Raw genomic sequence first — 18,749 nt, forward strand, 5'->3', positions numbered from 1 at the left:
CAGTCAGTTAAGTGTCCGCTTTCTGCGCAGGTCCAGTGGAGCCCGGCATCAGACTCCTTGCTCAGCGGGTGCTCTGCTTCTCCTTCTCTCTCGCCTGCCACTCCCCCTGCTTGTGCTCTCTCTCTGTCTCTCTGCCAAATAAATAAATAAAATCGTAAAAGAAAAAAATAAAATTCAAGATAAAAATAATATCAAAAAGACTCTAATATGTGTAAAATGACTAGATAAATGAAGTCTTATGCTCACAAGAAAATAACTGAACACTATGGAAAACAGCAGGCCCATGTGAAAATAAAAACAACTGGAATTGAGACCCCTGAAAATGTATATCTTTAAAATTAACAACAAAAACGTTGAGCCGCAGATTAGTCATAACTGAAAAGATTATTAGTGAACTGGGAAAGCAGTCATAAGGAAATTACCTAAAACATGGCACACAGAAGTAGAGATATTAAAAGCAGGAGAGGGGCATCTGGGTGGCACAGTCAGTTAAGTATCCAACTCTTGATTTCAGCTCAGGTCATGATCGGGCACCATGGTGGGCGTGGAGCCTGCTGAAGAATCTCTCCCTCTGCCCCTCCCTGCCTAAATAAAGAAATAAATAAAAGCAGGAGAGGTTGCTAGACATGGAGATGGTAGTGAGAAAGCCAGAAGGCCTAGCAATACATTTATCAGGAGTTCTCATAGGAAAGGGTGAAGGAAAGGCAATATTTGAAGAGATATTCACCAAGACTTTGCTAGAAATAATGTAAGAACAATTCACAGATTCAAGAAAATGTCTAGTCCTAGGCAAGATTAAAAATGATGCCAAATGCTTTTTATGTTCTAGACATTGGTCATACGTGAATCTTGAATAACTCAAAGCTTTAGGTTCTACCCCCTACCCCCCAATTTACAGATAGGGAAACTCGGTTAGAAAGATTGTGCAAACTTGTTCAAAGCCACACAGCAAATGAAGCCAAGCTTGAACCCAGGCTGATCTTAGAGACTGACTACTCACCCATTAGAGCAGATTCGTCCTCAAAAACAAGAGCGATGATCTAGTTAGTACTGAGTGCTCAGAAGGGATAATTCAAGCTAGAAGCTTCTAGCCAGCTGAAGCTATTATTCAATGTGGAAGAAGTAAAGATAAGCTTAGGTAAAAATGGAAAGTGATTACTATTTATTAAGGCCCAGACTGAAAAAAAACTACTAAATAATGAATTTCAGGAAAAAAGATTATGGAAGGATTATGGCGGGGAACTAGGGAAAAAAGGGATGGAGAGTGAGAAAATTGGTGCGGAGGGATGAATCTAAATATTAACCATGAGAAGAACATTCATGTGGAAACTTTTAAAAGAAAATGAAAAAAGTATAATTAGACCAAAATTCAATTATTCTGTGAACTGTAGAGAGTGGAGTTCCTCCATATAGATGAGGACAAATTTTAGGCTTGATCTCAGTTATGTTGTCTCTCCTCAGAGGGATAGCCCAGTAAACCTTTCTTATGTATAAATATGGAACAAAAAATTCAAAGATAACTAAATAGTGGTGTCAAGAAATTTTTTTTTTTTTTTTTTTTTTTTTTTTTTGTGGATGCCACTATCGTTAACCTCCTAAGTTGATTCTACTGGGAAAATGCACATTTTGGTTATCCCAGTTTTGATATTTCACTTTGGACTGGCGGAGATGTACCAGTGGTGAAGGCTATGTTCCTCCCTCTTACGCATTTTGACTTGGGTTCACTCCTGACACATACCGATCCTTGATTTAGTCCAGATACTTCGCAGGGTTTTACTGGTCATATAGCATTACCACACGTGTCAAAAACTTTTTTCCTTTTAGGAAAGAGTTTTTTGAAAATCCCTTGTCCTAGACATTGGAGCAATGACAGTGACGTATTTCTTGTGTAATTTGCAGGTATTTATTGACAGTAATGTATATTAAGGAAAAAATTTACTTTTCCATGAAATGACCTTTATAGGATGATTAATAGTGGTATCTAACACTATTAAACAGATATTTTCCAACTCCTTATATTTTGGATTCTATGCATTTTTATTCTGAATTTAGCATCACAAGTCATGTGATGACTTGGTTGCTGAAGGGGCTCCGTAAAAGATGATTGCACAATTTCTTATTATTTATGTGCTGTCAGATTGTTTTGACTTGAAAGGAACTCTAGTAACATTGACAAAGAGTTCAAATACATTCTGATTATAGAAAAAATAAATGTGTTTTTCCTATATGCTCAGTTTCTGAAGTAAAGGGATAAGAATACAGTGTAAGAATGTAAATTAGTCAAGGAAGGTGAACTTATGTAATGTTCCTTTAACTCCCAAGATTTCCTCAGTAAAGGTTTATTTCTGCATGTCCCAGTACAGCTGGTAGAGGTGGCTCTTCTTGTGCAGTGATTCCAGAATGTAAGCTCCTCCCATGGAGTGGTTTTGTCTTTCCCTGGGACATTACTCTCTCCCTCTTCCCAAGATCCTTTGCATTGGTCTGACAGAGCAGGAAGGTAGAGAGCACAGGAAGATGGTATGGGAGGTTTCCTGGATGTGTCATTCCTTGCTCCTGTCTATATTCCATTGGCCAGATTTCAGTCACTGAAAGGAGGGCTGGGAGATGTGTATGTAAGTGTGTGCCCGGGATGCAGGGAAGGTGGTGAGAATATGTCTTGGGGCTTGCTGTAAGATAGCTAATTACGTGTGCAAGTATGAAAAAGTAACAGGGAAATTTAAATATGTAGTGATCATATTTTCTCCAAGTTAATTATTTTCTATTATTTCCTAATAGCCATCGGCATGAAACCTATAGCCTCAACACTATTTCATTTACGTGTTTGAATAACTCATTGTTTCAATACGCAGCTTGCGTCTTATTTTATGTGATGAATAGAGTATAAATATTGCATTACTTTAATTGAATAAGTTTTTCAAAATTTTGTCTTGGAAATTGAATTTACTTATAAATATTCATCATCTTCAATTCTATATTTAAAAACAACACATTCTTCAACAGAAGCTGATCATTGACACTTTCTGGTGTTTGTTGCCATAAGCCTCCCTGTGGCTTGGGGAGTGTGCTTCCACGTTGGGTGGCACTAAGCCCTTTTGCTTACAAATCTCATGATTTGTGGGAAGTTTGCTGGATAGGAAGCCTATCCAGCAAAGTAGAGGTTTGCTCTTCAAGAGCAAAGAGAGCAGCTCTTCAAGTTTGCCCACACTCTCTGACAGCTCTTGCTGGAATAGTGTTGCTTTGGATTTAACAACAGCTGGGCACGAGAGTTCAGCAAACAGATAGCAGGAAAGAGGGGTACATGAAGGGGTTTGGCTTCACCCAAGGAATATAGTCTGATTCTTGTGGGAGATCTGGGGAGAGGCAGTCCTATGAACGTCTAATGCTCAACGTGCAAGATGTGAATTATTAGGTTGCAAGAAACATCCCTATCTCCTGTGATTTTTTCCTCAGAACAGCCTGCCTCCTAACAGGTCACAAGGTAACTTGGGGTCAGATTGTCTGGATTCCAGTACCCCGCCCTCTAAAGAAAGGAAGTTGTTTTCAAACCACCTGAGTGGTTCCGTGGTTCCCTGCAGGAGGAGGAGGAGAAGGGAGAGTGACGCAATCTACCATCATTAGCAAATGGGACAAGCAATCTTGGAGTTTGACCTAAAACAAGAAGGTGCTGAAAGGTCATAGAATGTGGGAAAGCTCCTTAGTTTGGTGTTTTCTTACCAGTGGGGCCGTGATAACATGTTTTGTATCTAACTCATGGCCTGTTTTACAGATAAAGGTGAAAAGGTCAAGAAGCTGAGCTGAGTTTCAGGCCCACACACTGGCTGTGGTTTTGTATTCCCCAGCGTATAAATCAGCAGAGTGATTAGTCACTATCATAATATGCTGGCTGAGAGAATGATATGTAAGGGTCAGGGACGCAGGAGACATGTCTGTTGGTCATACCTGGGGACAGCTGAGGGGACGTGCCTTCCTTGTGTTCCAGCTGTGCAGCCTTCAGAGGGAGAGCATGCTGTCCAGGTGAGGATTTGGTTTGTGATACCAGTCAACTGTGAAGACCTGGACAGGCCCTGATTCTCTGGCAAGAGGAGAGGGGAGAAACTTATTTTCAAGTAGCTCTAAGTAGGAGACGGTGCCTCACGTCTCGGCTCAAAGCTACTTAACGTGCTTCCTCCTCCTCCTCCTTCTCTTTCTGTTCCATTGGTTGATGATAGCCCTTCAATGTGGCAAGTTCTTTACCTCACCACTGACTTGACAGACGAGCTGAGTGTCTGCAGAAAGCACACCTAGTGACGCAGGTATGTCTCATTAAGGTTTTCTTTTTTATTACTCACAAAAAGCTCATTCATATTTGGCAAGGAACAGAGGAGCTTTGGTATTAGGTCATGTTGACCTTACCCACATTTGGAGAAGAGTTCATCCCTTGCCACATTTTGACTCTGAGGCTGGGTCTGCCAGACTCATTTTGGTCTGCTGGTAAAGTGCATTTGTCCAGCAACTGGACATATCCAGGACACAGGCGAGAATGTAGATGTATACATAAGGCACGTAACTAGGGCCCGCTAGCCCCGTTAACCTCAGTATGAGACCACGTGCATTTGACTCATGGGAGACCTTCCAATACTTATATTACATGAAGTAAAAACTAAAATTCTCTGTCAATTCCCTAATGAAATCAAGCTTAGATTTAAGTTGGCCAAGGACCAGAACTTCCCACAAAGAGAAGGTACCTGAACTTTAAAGCTTCAACTTCTGTTTTTCCTCTCCTTACCTTCTCTATTTCCAACCTTGGGAGGCAAGGGATTGATTTTGATAAAGGTGTTGATACTCTGGATTATGTTGTTGGATTAATGAGATGAACCCAGCTACTGGGTAGACCAGATGCAGAAGTGGGAGCAGAAACTTCAAGAAAGAAGACATAGACATGGTCCAACTTCCAGAAATCTTGGATGTTATCAAGATAGATTCTAAAACTCAGCACAAGATGGGAGGATGGAAATATAGTATTTGATATGCAAATATAGCTTTCATAGAAGGTCAAGCTACCCACGGAAAAGCCAGCCAAGAGAACCTGACTCAAAAGGGTCACAAGAACAGAGTGACTGACGGGAGAGCTAGAAAGATGTCTAGCAAGTTAAGGAGGCTACTTGTGGGCCCCAAGTTTGTTTAGAGCAACTTGCATATGCAAATCTGTTTTTTTTTTTCAACTGTAAATTTCAGGAACTTTTAATATGGATCAAGTATTTCTGAAGAAAACTTGGTTTTCAAATTGCAGTGTACCATAAGGATACACTGGCTTTTTTTTTTTTTTTAAGTGTGATTAGCATACAATGTTATAGTAGTTTCAGATGTACGACATACTGATCTGAAAATTCTACACATTACTCAGTGCTCAGCAGGATCAGTGCAGTCATCACCTGTTACCATACAGTGTTATTAACTGTATTCCCTTTGGTATACTTTTCATCTCGATCACTTATTTCTTTTATATCTGGAAGCTTGTACCTTTCATCTATTTCACCAACCTTCCCACCTACCTCCCCTCTGACAACCACCAGTTTATGCTCTGTATTTTAGAATCTGTTTTTTGCAGGGGGTGCCTGGCTGGCTCAGTCTGTTAAGCATCTGCCTTAGGTCAGATCACAATCTCTGGGTCCTGGGATCAAGTCCTGCACCGCTCTCTGGCTCCGCAGGGAGTCTGCTTCCCTATCTCCCTCTCCTTCTCCCCTACTGCTCATGCTCTCTCTCACTCTCTCTCAAATAGATAAATTAAAAAATCTTAAAGAGGAGTTGTTTTTCAAAAAGAGTCTTTTTTTTTGTTTTTGTTTTGTTTTTTTAGATTCCACATTTAAGTGAACTCTTATAGTATTTGTCTTTGTCTGACTTTACCCTCTAGGTCCATCCGCACTATCACAAATGGCAGGGTTTCTTTCTTTTTTATGGCTAATATTCCACATCTTCTTTATCCATTCATTTATAGATTGATACTTGGATTGCTTCCATACTTTGGCTATTGTAAATAATATTGTAATGAACACAGGTGTGTACATATTTTTTCAAGTTAATGTTTTCATTTTCTTTGTTTTTTTAAGATTTTATTTATTTATTTGACAGAAAGAGAGTTCACAAGTAGGCAGAATAGCAGGCAAAGAGAGGGGGGGAAGCAGGCTCCCTCCTGAACAGAGAGCAGGGCTCGATCCCAGGACCATGAGATCATGACCTGAGCTGAAGGCAGAGGCTTAAGCCACTGAACCATGTAGGCACCCCAGTGTTTTCATTTTCTTTGGGAAAATACTATTGGATCATATGGTGTTTCTTTTTTTAATTTTTCTTTTAAAGATTTTACTTATTTATTTGACAGACAGAGATCACAAGTAGGCAGAGAAGAAGGCAGAGAGAAAGAGGGAAGCAGGCTCCCCGCTGAACAGAGAACCAGATGTGGGACTCGATGCCAGGACCCTGAGATCATGACCTGAGCTGAAGGCAGAGGCTTAACCCACTGAGCCACCCAGGCACCCCTCTGTTTTTTATCTTTTGAGGATTCTTTGTACTGTTTTCCGTAGTGTCTGCACGAATTTATATTCCCTCCAGTTGTGCATAAGGGTCCCTGTTTCTCCATATCCTTGCCAATACTTACTATTTTTTATCTTTTTGATACTAGCCATTGTGACTGGTATAAGGTGATATGTCATTGTGGTTTTGATTTACATTTCTCTGTAATTAGTGATGTTGAGCTTCTTTTCATGTGTCTGTTGGCTATCTGTATGTCTTTGGGAAAAAAAAAGGTCTTCTGCCTTAAATTTTTACAGTTTATTCTCTATAGTTAAGAGTCTAATTCTTAATTTGCCTCTTTCTCTCTTTTCCCCTCTGCTCATTTGTTTTGTTTCTTAAATTCCACATACAAGTGAAATCGTATAGTATTTGTCTTTCTTTGACTGACTTATTTCACTTAGCATAATACTCTCTAGCTCCAGCCATGTCATTGCAAAAGACAAGATTTCATTCTTTTTTATGGCTAAGTAGTATTCCATACACTTGTTCACCCGTTCATCAAATGATGGACATTTGGGTTGTGTTTATCATTTGGCAATTGTAGATACTGCAGCTATAAACATTGGGGTGCATGTAATCCTTTGAATTAGTATTTTTGAATGCTTTGGGTAAATATGTATTAGTACAATTGCTGGATCATAGGGTAGTTCTATTTTTAACTTTTTAAGGAGCTTCCATATTGTTTTCTAGAGTGGCTGTACCAATTTGCATTCCCAACAGTGCAAGAGGGTGCCCCTTTCTTTACATCTTCGCCAACACATGTTATTTCTTATGTTGTTGACTTTAATCATTCTGACAGGTGTGAGGTAATATCTCATTGTAGTTCTTTTTTTTTTTTTTTTTTTTTTTTTTTTAAGGAGGTTCTCACATCCAGTGTGGAGCGCAACATGGAGCTTGAACTGATAACCGTGGGACCAAGAACTGAGCTGACTGTCAAGAGTTGGATGCTTAACCACCTGAGCCACCCAGGTTGTCCCACTCTCACTGTCGTTTTTATTTGCATTTCCCTGATGATAAGTGTTGCTGAGTATCTTATCATGTGTCTTTTGGCCAGTTTATGTCTCCTTTGGAAAAATATCTATTTAGGTTTTTTGCCCAATTTCAAAATGGATTATTTGGGTTTATTTGGTATTGAATTTTATAAGTGCTTTATGTATTTTGGATACATCATTTGCAAATATCTTCTTTCATTCACTAGGTTGCCTTTTTGTTTTGCTGATGGATTCCTTTGCTGTGCAAAAGCTTTTTATTTTGACATAGTCCTAAGAGTTTATTTTTGCTTTTGTTTTCCTTGCCTGAGGAGACATATCCATAAATATGTTGCTAAGGTCAATGTCTAAGAGATTATTGCCTATATTTTCTTTTAGTTCTCTGATTTCAGGTCTCACATTTAGGTGCATAATCCATTTTGAGTTTATTTTAGTGTACCGTAGAAGAAAGTGGTCCAGCTTCATTCTTTTATATGTAGCTGTCCAGTTTTCCCATCACCATTTATTGAAAAGATTGTCTTCTTTCCCATTGTATATTCTTGCCTCTTTTGTCATAGATTGATTAGCCATAGAGGCATAGGTTTATTTTTGGGCTCTCTATTCTGGTCCACTGATCTATGTGTCTATTTTTGTACCAATATCATCTGTTTTGATTACTACAGCTTGAAATCTGGGATTGTGATAACTCCAGCTTTTTTCTTTCTCAAGAAAGCTTTGGCTTTTGCTTTGGCTTTTGAGGTCTTTGATGGTTCCACACAAATTTTAGGATTATTTATTCTAGTTCTGTAAAAAAAAAACACTATTGATATTTTGATAGGGATTATATTGAATCTATAGATTGCTTTGGGTAGTATGGACATTTTAACAATATTAATTCTTTCAGTACATGAGCATGTATCTCTCTATTTGTTTGTGTTATTTTCATCTTTCATCAGTGTCTAATACTTTTCAGAGTAAAAGTCTTTCACCTCCTTGGTTAAATTTATTCCTAGGTATTTCATTCTGCAGGGAACAATTGTAAATGGAATTGTTTTAATAATGTCTCTTTTTGTTCTGTCCTTATTAATGTAAAGAAATGTAACTCATTTCTTTATACTTATTTTACGTCTTGCAACTTTACTGAATTCACTTACAAATTGTAATAGTTTTTTGGTAGAGTCTTTAAAGTGTTCTATATGCACTATCGTGCCATCTGCAAATAGTAATAGTTTTCCTTCTTCCTTTCCAGTTTGGATGACTTTTATTTTTCTTGTCTGATTGCTGAACCTAGGACTTCTAGTAATATATTGAATAAAAGTGGTGAGAATGGACATCCTTTCCTTATTCCTGATCTTAGAGGAAATGCTTTCCATTTTTCACCATTGAGTATGATGCTAGCTGAGACCCCTTTTTTATGTTGTGATATGTTTTCTCTGAGCCCACTTTGTTGAGAGTTTTTAATCATGAATGGATGTTGTATTTTGTTAAATACTCCTTCTGCATCTATTGAAATGATCAGATGATTTTTATTCTTTCTCTTGTTAATGTGATATATCACATTGATTGACTTACAGATATTGAACCACCCTTCCATTCCAGGAATAAATCCCACTTGGTAATGGTAAATATCCTTTCAATGTATTATTGACTACATTTGCTCATAATTCATTGGGTATTTTTGCACTTGTGTTCTTCAGACATATTGCTATGTAGTTTTATTTTTTGTTGTATCTTTATCTGGTTTTGCATCCGGGTATTGCTGGCCTCATAAAATGAATTTGGGAGTTTTCCTTCCTGTTTTATTTTCTGGAGTAGTTTGAGAAGAATAGCTATGAACTTTCTTTGAATGTTTGGTAGAATTCACCTGTGGAGCCATCTGGTCCTGTACTTTTGTTTGCTGGGAGTTCTCTGACTACCAGTTCAGTTTTGTTACTAGTAATTAGTCTGTTCAAATTTTCTATTTCTTCCTGATTCATTATTGGAAGATTGTATGTTTCTAGGAATTTATCCATTGTCTAGATTGTCTAGGTTGTTGACATATAATTTTCATAGCATTCTCTTGTAATTCTTTGTATTTCTGTGGTGTCAATTGTTACTGCTCCTCCTTCATTTGTGACTGTAATTGTTTGAGTCCTCACTCTCTTATATTCTCATGAGTCTGGTTACAGATTTATCAATTTTGTTTATCTTTTCAAAGAACCAGCCCTTGGTTTCATTGATATTTTCTATTGTTTTATTATTAGTTCATTTATTTCTACTCTTGTCTTTATTATTTCTACTCTTGTCTTTATTATTTCCCTTTTTTCTATGAGCTTTGGGTGTGTTTGTTCTTCTTTTTCTAGTTCCTTTAGGTGTAAGATTAGGGTTTTTTTTTTTTTATTTGAGGTTTTTTGTTTCTTGAGATCGGCCCATGTCACATAAATTTCCCTCTTAGAGGGCTATGTGGGTGGCCCAGATTGTTAAGCATCTGCCTTCAGCTCAGGTCATGATCCCAGGGTCCTGGGATTGAGCCCTGCATAGGGCTCCCTACTCAGTGCAGAGCCTGCTTATCCCTCTCCCTCTGCCATTCACTCTGCTTGTGCTCTTTGGCTTCCTCTGTCAAATAAATAAATAAAATCTCTAAAAAAAAACCCCCACAAAACAAAACAAAACAAAATTTCTCTCCTAGAATTGCTTTTTTGTGTCTCCTAAAGATTTTGGACCATTCTGTTTTCATTTCCTTTGGTCTCCATGTATTTTTTTTTTAATTTCTTCTTTGATTTCTTGGTTGATCCATTGATTGCTTAATAATTTGTTGTTCAGCTTCCATGACTTTTGAAGACTTAGTAAGAAGAAATAGGATGTAAAATATCTCAATAATTTTATACTGATTACATGTCAAAATGATCTTATTTTGTATATACTGGGTTAAATATAGTATATTATTAAAATTAATTTTACCTGTTCCTTTTTTGTCCCCCACCTGTTCCTTTTTACCTTTCTTTAATGTGGCTATGAGAAAATTTGCAGTGGTGTAGTAGCTTGGATTATATTTCTATTGGACAAAAATGTTCTATGCTAACATTTAGGAACTCTTTCTAATCTTTTTTTATAGTACAATGAACACATTTGTCTTTTTCTCTGGATTATAAGTTTTCTTAAAACTGGGATATAGCTAAAAATTTTTTTTGACTTACATGTCTTACATATAATAAGTACTCAAACACATGATGAATTAAGTAAAAAAAAAAGTCCCATTCAAATCCTTTTTCTTGGGTGAGCATAACCAGTTCTCTGGGTTTTTAAAAGGGAAGTTTTAAAAATCAGGAGTTTTAGGAGTTTTAAATTAGTGATTGCAAGTACTTCCTTCTGTAAGATTGATGCCTCAATAAATGGGACTCCTTGCTGAAGAAAAGGTATATGGTAGAATCTTTTTCTCATGGTTTTTAAAAATTCATATAAGGCCATCTCTATTTTTAACACAGAGGATGCTTAACTGTATCATAAAGTAGATAACTGCCTAGTAGTTGTGCTACACCAGAGATATGGTGTTATATTGGGTAGGATATACATTTAAGGGCTCAGGATCAATTAAAAATGTCATAGACATGAACAGTAACATATCAGAAATTCAAGTCAAACCATCAAATATTTATTGAACATCTATGATGTGCTGAGTATTGGTCTGGGCTCTTGGGATATATCAGTGGATAAAACCAACAAAAAATGTCATTCTTATGAAGCTTATGTCCTATTATGTTTATTATAATGATAAATAAATAAATAATATAGTCTGCTAAGAGCAAGTGCAACAGAGAAAAATATATAGCAGCATGGAACTAGTTATAATTCTAAGTAGAATAGTCAGGACAGGACTCAGTATAAAGGTGCCATTTAGACAAAGGCTTGATGGAGGTGAAGGATTTATCCATAGAGCTATCTCAGGCAAAGTGTTCCAGACAATGATGAGTCAATGCCAAGGGTCTGGTAAGGGCGTCTGTTGGTGTAATCAAGGAATAGCAGGGAGGCAGAGCAGTTGGAACAACATTAACAAGGAGGATTGTAGGAAATGAAGGCAGTGAGGCAACTGGGGTCAAATCCTATGGACTTTGACTTTTGCTCTGAGAGAACTGGAGAGCCACTTAAGAGACTGCAGAGGAGATCATATGATAGTTGTCTTTCTCCGATTGACTTATTTCACTAAGCATGATACGGTGGGTGATGGGGAGGGCACGTTTTGCATGGAGCACTGGGTGTTGTGCAAAAAGAATGAATACTGTTACGCTGAAAAAATAAATAAAAAGGGAAAAAAAACAAAAAACAAAAAACAACAGTGAGAAAAGCAGAACCTCAAAAAAAAAAAAAAAAAAAAAAAAAAGAGAGACTGCAGAGGAATGACCTGATCTGACCGAAATTTTAAAAGGACCACTCCATCCTGATCTGTTGAGAATATACCACAGGTTGGCAGATTGTTCTGTAAAGAGCCAGAGAGTAAATATTTAAGACTATGTGGGCTATATAGTTTCTCTCACAACTACTCAATTCTGCTGTTGTAGCATATATCTACCCATACACATGAATGAGCATGGCTGGGTTCCATTAAATCTTTATTTATAGAGACCAAAATTTGAGTTGCATGTAATTTCATATTGCCTCAAAATATTCTTCTCCTTTTGATTTCTTTAACCAATTTTGTTCTTAGGATGTACAAAACTAGGAAGTTGGACCAATTTGGCCCATGGGTAGTAGTTTGTCAACCTCTTAAATAGACTGTAAAGGGATAAAAAGAGAACAATGGAGAGACTATTTAGTAATCCAAGCAAGAGGGCAACTGCAGTTAAGGTCTAAGAAATGGTCCTGTTCTAAATGCATCCTAAAGTTAAACCCAAAGACTTGCTGATGATTTGGATGTGGGGTATGAGAGAATGGAAAGAATCAAGGAAGATCTTGGGATTTTCATCTGAGCACCTTGAAGGATGTATTATGATCAACTGAGATAGGAAAGGCCGAAAGTGAAGTAGGTTTTAGGGAGAAGATCAGAAGTTTCACGTGGACATGTTGACTTCGAGATGCCTATTAGATATCAAAGTGGAGATTGTGAGGAGGCAGACCAGAGGTGCAAGTTTGGAGTTTGGAGAGAGGTGTGGTGTGGAGATATTCTTTGAGGAATCATCACAAATAGATAATATTTAAAGCCTTGTGACTGTGTGAGATCAGCCAGGGAATAAGCATTGATAGAGAAGAGAAAAGAATCAAAGACTGAACCCCAGGTTATCACAATATTAAGAGGGTGATGCAAAGAGAAAAGGGAGCAGTCAGTGACAGTCGTGTGGTCTCCTGGAAGCAAAGGGCAGAAAAGGAACCAGTGAGGAGGAGATGAGCAATATACCAGGTCCTGCTGTAACAATATACTGCTAATAGATCATAAAAGTGGCCACTGGGTTTAACAACATGGATGACCTTAATGAGATCGGTTTTCATGCAGCTGTGGGATTGAAAACCTAGTTAGAGTGGGTTTAACAAGGAATTAGAGGAAAGCAATTTGTAGCAGTGAGTAAAGGCAATTCTTTTTTGTCTAGCTTTGTGACAGAGGAGCCAAAGAATGATGAGGGAGAAGTGGAGGCAAGTAAAGGTTTTTTCTTTTAACATAGGAAAAAACAATGTCATGTTTATATGCTGATGGGGATGACAATAGAGGAGGAAAATCCAAAGTATGATAACTTTATTATTTTACAATACCTCAAAAAGGAAGATCTGTACTCCATTTACTAGAACATGGGCATCCTTGTCCATCATTATACAAGGTAAATAATGTACAGAGATAGCAAAAACAATTTAATTAGAATAACTAGCTATAAAAAGGTTTTGATGTTTAATTGATAATTTTGCTTGTCACCTTAGAATTTAGAAGCACTTTTTCTTTGGGGATAAATTGTGTGACCCAATTCTGTTGAAAAAGCTGAGCTGATGCCTTAATTTTCCTCTTTATTAAATATTCCTATAATAGAAGCATTTGATAGCATTCCACTGACCTTAGAGTTATCATCATTAGCCTTATTTACCAGTAACTTTATTATCAACAAGGTCGATGATGATTTTTCCCTTGAAAAATATTTCTGCATGTTAAGGCTAATACCAACTTGTACACTTTGTCCTCCCTTTCTTAGCTAATTCGGAACAAGCACAATCAGAGGAAATAAATCAGTTGTCAATTTCCATGTTCCCATTTAACACTTAGTTGGCAACCCTCAGAAGGCTTTGTAATTGGAAACCAAAGTCATAGAAATTGTCATAAGATTTTAGCAGAGATTTTTCAAAAAAAGTTTCCAAACCTCTCCGTGGAATTAAGACCAACATTAGATAATCTACTGATTTTTCAGCCTGCTGGTTTCTCCCTAAACTCAGACTTGGAATAAACAAGTTGAATTTTGTCTTTCAATTAATTATCACTTAAATTAGGACATCTCTTAATACAGAAGACAAAACTAGGGATTGTCTTAGGCATGTTTGAGATGGTTTATTTAATAACACCTTAAAGCAAATAGGTAGATTAGATGCTTCCAGACATTTTTTCCAAACATTGATTTTTTTTTTGATGGTTGTTATTAGAATTTTAAAAATTAAAAATCTTTCTCTGAAAATGGTGGACAGTACTACATAATTTCCGAGACAGCCATGTGAGTATGACATTATTAGCTCCTGCATTTCCTTTTCAGGTAACTCAGACAGACAATAAGAAGCACCAGCCACAGGTTTCATTTTCATTCTATAGAATTACCATCTCTAACCCTGAATCATTCAGTCATTTCTACTCCTATGCTCTAGACTGTTGCCATTACCAGTTTATGATGACTTTTGAAAAGTTTCTGAATGTATCCCAGATGACATATCAACCATCAGGGGCCCCTTCCCCCGTTTAATCATGGCATAGGTATTCTAGAAATGGTATTCTTAGATCTCAGGGATAGAATAGAATGAATGATTGGAGAGAGGGTATTGGGGCCAGGATAGACACAAGAGCTGGTGTAGGTTGCAGGTCTTCCAGGCGGTAGATAGCGTGTGGCTGCAGGGCGTGTGGGTTTAGAGAGAACTCACGAGGACCATATAGCTTGGCTGGTCAGTGAAAGAAACAGAAGAAAATACTTCAACTTCCTTCAGTTATTGCTCCCACTAGTGGCTCAGCTTGGATGTCTGGGAAGACCTGAGCCTGCCAGAGGTGTGTGCTCACTTTTTCCCTTTCTCCAGAGTCAGCCCACAGATGGTGAAAACAGGTATGATGTCAGGCAGCTCCTTTTTCATCTGGACCATGGCATCAGTTGGGCAGGGTATCTCATTTCTCCAACATTTGGTGAAGCTATTATACTTTCCCTAGTTCTTTTTCTGTCAGAATGCTTAAGGAACACTTGGAGAAATCAGAGAAATATCTGAGAGCGTATAGAGTGAAGTGGTCCTATTTATTATTAGCAACAAATCCTAGGAGTCCCGTATTCCCACAGATCCACAAGTCTAGTCTGGCGATACCTAAATTTGTCCACCCTCATACCAGAAGCCTCTTTCACACAATGTCCAGAGAGCTGATGTGGAATATAATAAAATTTAAACCTGGAACTTGCTAAAAAGAAGCAGGGATGGTATGGTTTTGTTTTTCTCAAACTTTTACCTCATCTACTTAATATGGCCCTTGCTGGGAAACTTGAAAAGCCTCCTAGAGAACTGAAGTTCTTTCAGAATTTTTTGCAACTCTCTCTGGGGTTAGTCCTTCAGATTCAGATGTGGTGAAAGAAAATGAAGTCATGGGAATGTTTTAAATAGGCTTTTGTCAAAATACTTCCTGCCTAAGGGGCAGATCTGTAATGCTGTTTTTGATTGTAAATTTCTTAATGATTAGAATCCTTTGTTTAAATCCCATTCTGGTGAATTATGAATACATCATTACATGGTTTCCATATGCCTCAGCTATTTCCATAGTGAGCTGGGACTCTACTACCCCAAATGGGCTACAAGGATCCATGTTGTCATTTAACTGAGAGGCGCATGGCATACAATTAAACTTTTTTATTGTGTGCTGTCAAACAGCAGTTGCCATCAACTTCCTAATCTCCTCCACCTAAAATACTTCAGTAAATGAGGACAGTATTCCTAAATATTCCAGAATATTCCCCAAATAGATCCCCAAATTATACTACACGGGTGATAGAATCCAAGTTGTTTACACTATCTTGATTAACATACTTTGTTTAAAGCTTTACTTTTTACCTATTAAATTCATATGACAGATAACAATTAGTTGCTTAGTTTTTCCACCGGAACTTAAACAGCAATGCATTCATAGGAAACGAAAATTCTGGTTTAACGTGATGAGGCCATCCAATAGAATAAATTATAAAGGGGTTTTACTTTTTTTAGTGTTTAGCTTGCCAGATACAGCTACCAAATAGGCACTTTAAGACTCACTGGCTTGGATTTATCACATCCTAAAAATGTAAATTTTGTAATAGCTAGATTATTGTTCAAGTCACTTTCAATGTGATATCTGCCTCCCTCTCTGATCTTTCTAAAGACATATTAACTCAAATATCTGATAAAATTGACCATTCTGTACCTTTTTTTAAAGGCCACATTTTAATGTAAATTATCACCAAGAATAATACTATTATAATAATTTCCATTCCACTGTCTTAAAAAAGTACATGTATGATAAAAACAATCAGCAGTGCAGAAGAGTACCAACTGAAAACTTCCCACCTGTGTTGGTCTGCTCGGGCTGCCAGAACAAAATACTGCACTGGTGGCCCAAATCACAAACATTTCCTTTCTCCAAGTTCTGAATCTAGAAGTCCAAGAAAGAAGTGCCTGCAGATTTAGTTTCTGGGGTAGGCTCTCCTCAGTGGCCACTCTCTGGCTGTGGACCCTTGTGACTTTTTTGTGACCTTTTCTCTGTGAGTACATGAGAATGAAAGAGACCTCTGGTGGTCCTTCCTCTTCTCGTAAGGACTCGGTCCCACGCGTATGACATCATTTAATCTTAATTACCTCCATAAGGGCCCTGTATCCAAATACAGAAACACTGGGGGTTAGGATAGTAGACGTAATTTGGTGTATAACACCACTCAATCCCTAGTCTCAGTCTCCAGAGAAAACCACTTTTGGTCAATTTTTCATTTTAATTCTTCTGGTGTTTATTTTCATAATTCTGTTACACACTTAAATACATGTTTTTTTAGGGTATATATATTTAGACAATATATCTTTTGGCTGAATATGATGAAGAATAAGAAATAAGTTGACAAGCTATTGCTAACTCCCAGCTTTAAAAAATTTTTTGCTAGTATTCATTTTAACTTTTTCAGTTGGTTGACTTTATAACCTTAGAAAGTTTTTTGAACGGTATAGCCTTAGAAAACAGACCTCTGTTTCTTTTCTTTTCTTTTTTTTAAGATTTATTTGTTTATTTTAGAGAGAGAGAGTGCATGGAGGGAGAGGGAGAGGGAGAGAAATGTCCTATTCAATTTGATCTTCTTGTGTTTGCTACTGATGTACAGTTCATTTTTCTCAAATGTCTGGTAATTCTTGAGGTTCACTTATATTTTTGAATGAAAGTTAGGATGACTAATGTCAGGTTAATGGTGTATATATATTTTCCCCAACACGCCTTTCCCTGACTGGGGAGCTGATGGTGATGCCTATGTTAACATCCAGGCTTTGTTTTCTGATGCAAAGGCAGAAGTAGGCAAGTGGACTGGGTCTGTCCCTGCCCCAGCCCCAGACCAGGAGCTTGGCCCCATCTGCACTAATCACTCGTTTCCTTTAAGATCACTTTCTTGATTTCAGCCTGGGGCAAACACTGAACGTATCAGTTGTTTTAACTGATGTAGTGAGAGGCGATGGGGTGGCCATGTGAGACAGATTTCCAATTCATTACCCGAGTTAGCCCCTCAGTCATGTGAGTTCAGGCTTTGGGGTCTCTCTGGGACTCTGGAGGGGAGAACACATCTCTCCACAGCTGAGGCCTTATCCAGTCACTGTGTTCCAGTTGCAGCCTTCTCCACTCTGTTATCCATCAACTCCAGGCCATGGACTCTCCATCTTCCAGAAAGCCACCAGAGACTTCAGCCTGTGGTAGGTGTCACTCCTCCTGTTCACAGTATAGTTTTGGCTTCGTCCCATTTTATGCTTTTTCAATGTTATTTCAGTGGAATTTGAAAGAAGAAGGTTGGTAGGTGCCAGGACTCAGCTCTCTCCTCTGAGCTGGAACTTTTCTATCTTTTAAAACAGAATGCATTGCTACCCAGTTTTTCTTGTCCCTTTAGTATTCAGGATAAGAATCACTCTGTTGTGTTACAATACATTCCGTCCCCCAACCCCAAACTCTAAGCAGTTAAGAATATTTCTTCTTAAACTGTTATTGGTTTGAATTCTTATGATTATAGGTTTAATTTTTGGTCCTCATTTTTGCCTTATTGACACTCTCCTGGTGCTGCTCTGAATTACACTCTTTTCTTCTAATTGGCTCTTTCTGATATAAAAAGTAGATTATCCAACAAGCAAGAATCAATAAACTTTGAGGGTGTTTTGAGAGACACTCCTTTGGTGTATAAACCAACAATATAAACCAATTTAAGCCAATATAAACAATATATGCCAACCATATAAACCAACCAATATAAACCAACAATATAAACCAATATAAACATGTATAAACTTAGGACATGAATTTTGTGACATCTCTGTGATTGGTTTAAGGCCATTTATCCTTAGTGATTTTGGTCTATCTTCAGATAGTTGAAAGCTGCTAGATAAACAAAACTCTGACCAAGTAGCATAGATTTGTCATCTTCATTAGAGCACTATTTAAGTTCCCAGTGTCAATACTAATCATATTTTTCTCTTAGCCATCGCTGCCTGTCAGTGAATCATAATTCAATTCATCATGAGTAAGTTTTTCACATAAAGACCATTTATAATCAAGATGCAATTTTATACTTAAGTTACAATTTGTCAACAATTTATTTATTAATATGAATTCAATATCAAATTTACTGATTATTTTTTTCTTGTCTTGAGTTGTAACACAGATAATGGGGACCCTAAAAGAAGCCCACAAATTGTGAAAGCATTACTATAGGACTCAGCACAATCATTTCACAGGAAGAAAATTTATTTCACGTTGTGAATGCAAATTTTAGTAATCATGGTGTTGAACTTACTTTTCTAGGACTGTTTCCAAAGTGTTATTTCAACTACTCAAGATAAAAC

The sequence above is a fragment of the Meles meles genome, chromosome 6 (assembly GCF_922984935.1).
Source record: "Meles meles chromosome 6, mMelMel3.1 paternal haplotype, whole genome shotgun sequence".
NCBI lineage: Eukaryota > Metazoa > Chordata > Mammalia > Carnivora > Mustelidae > Meles > Meles meles.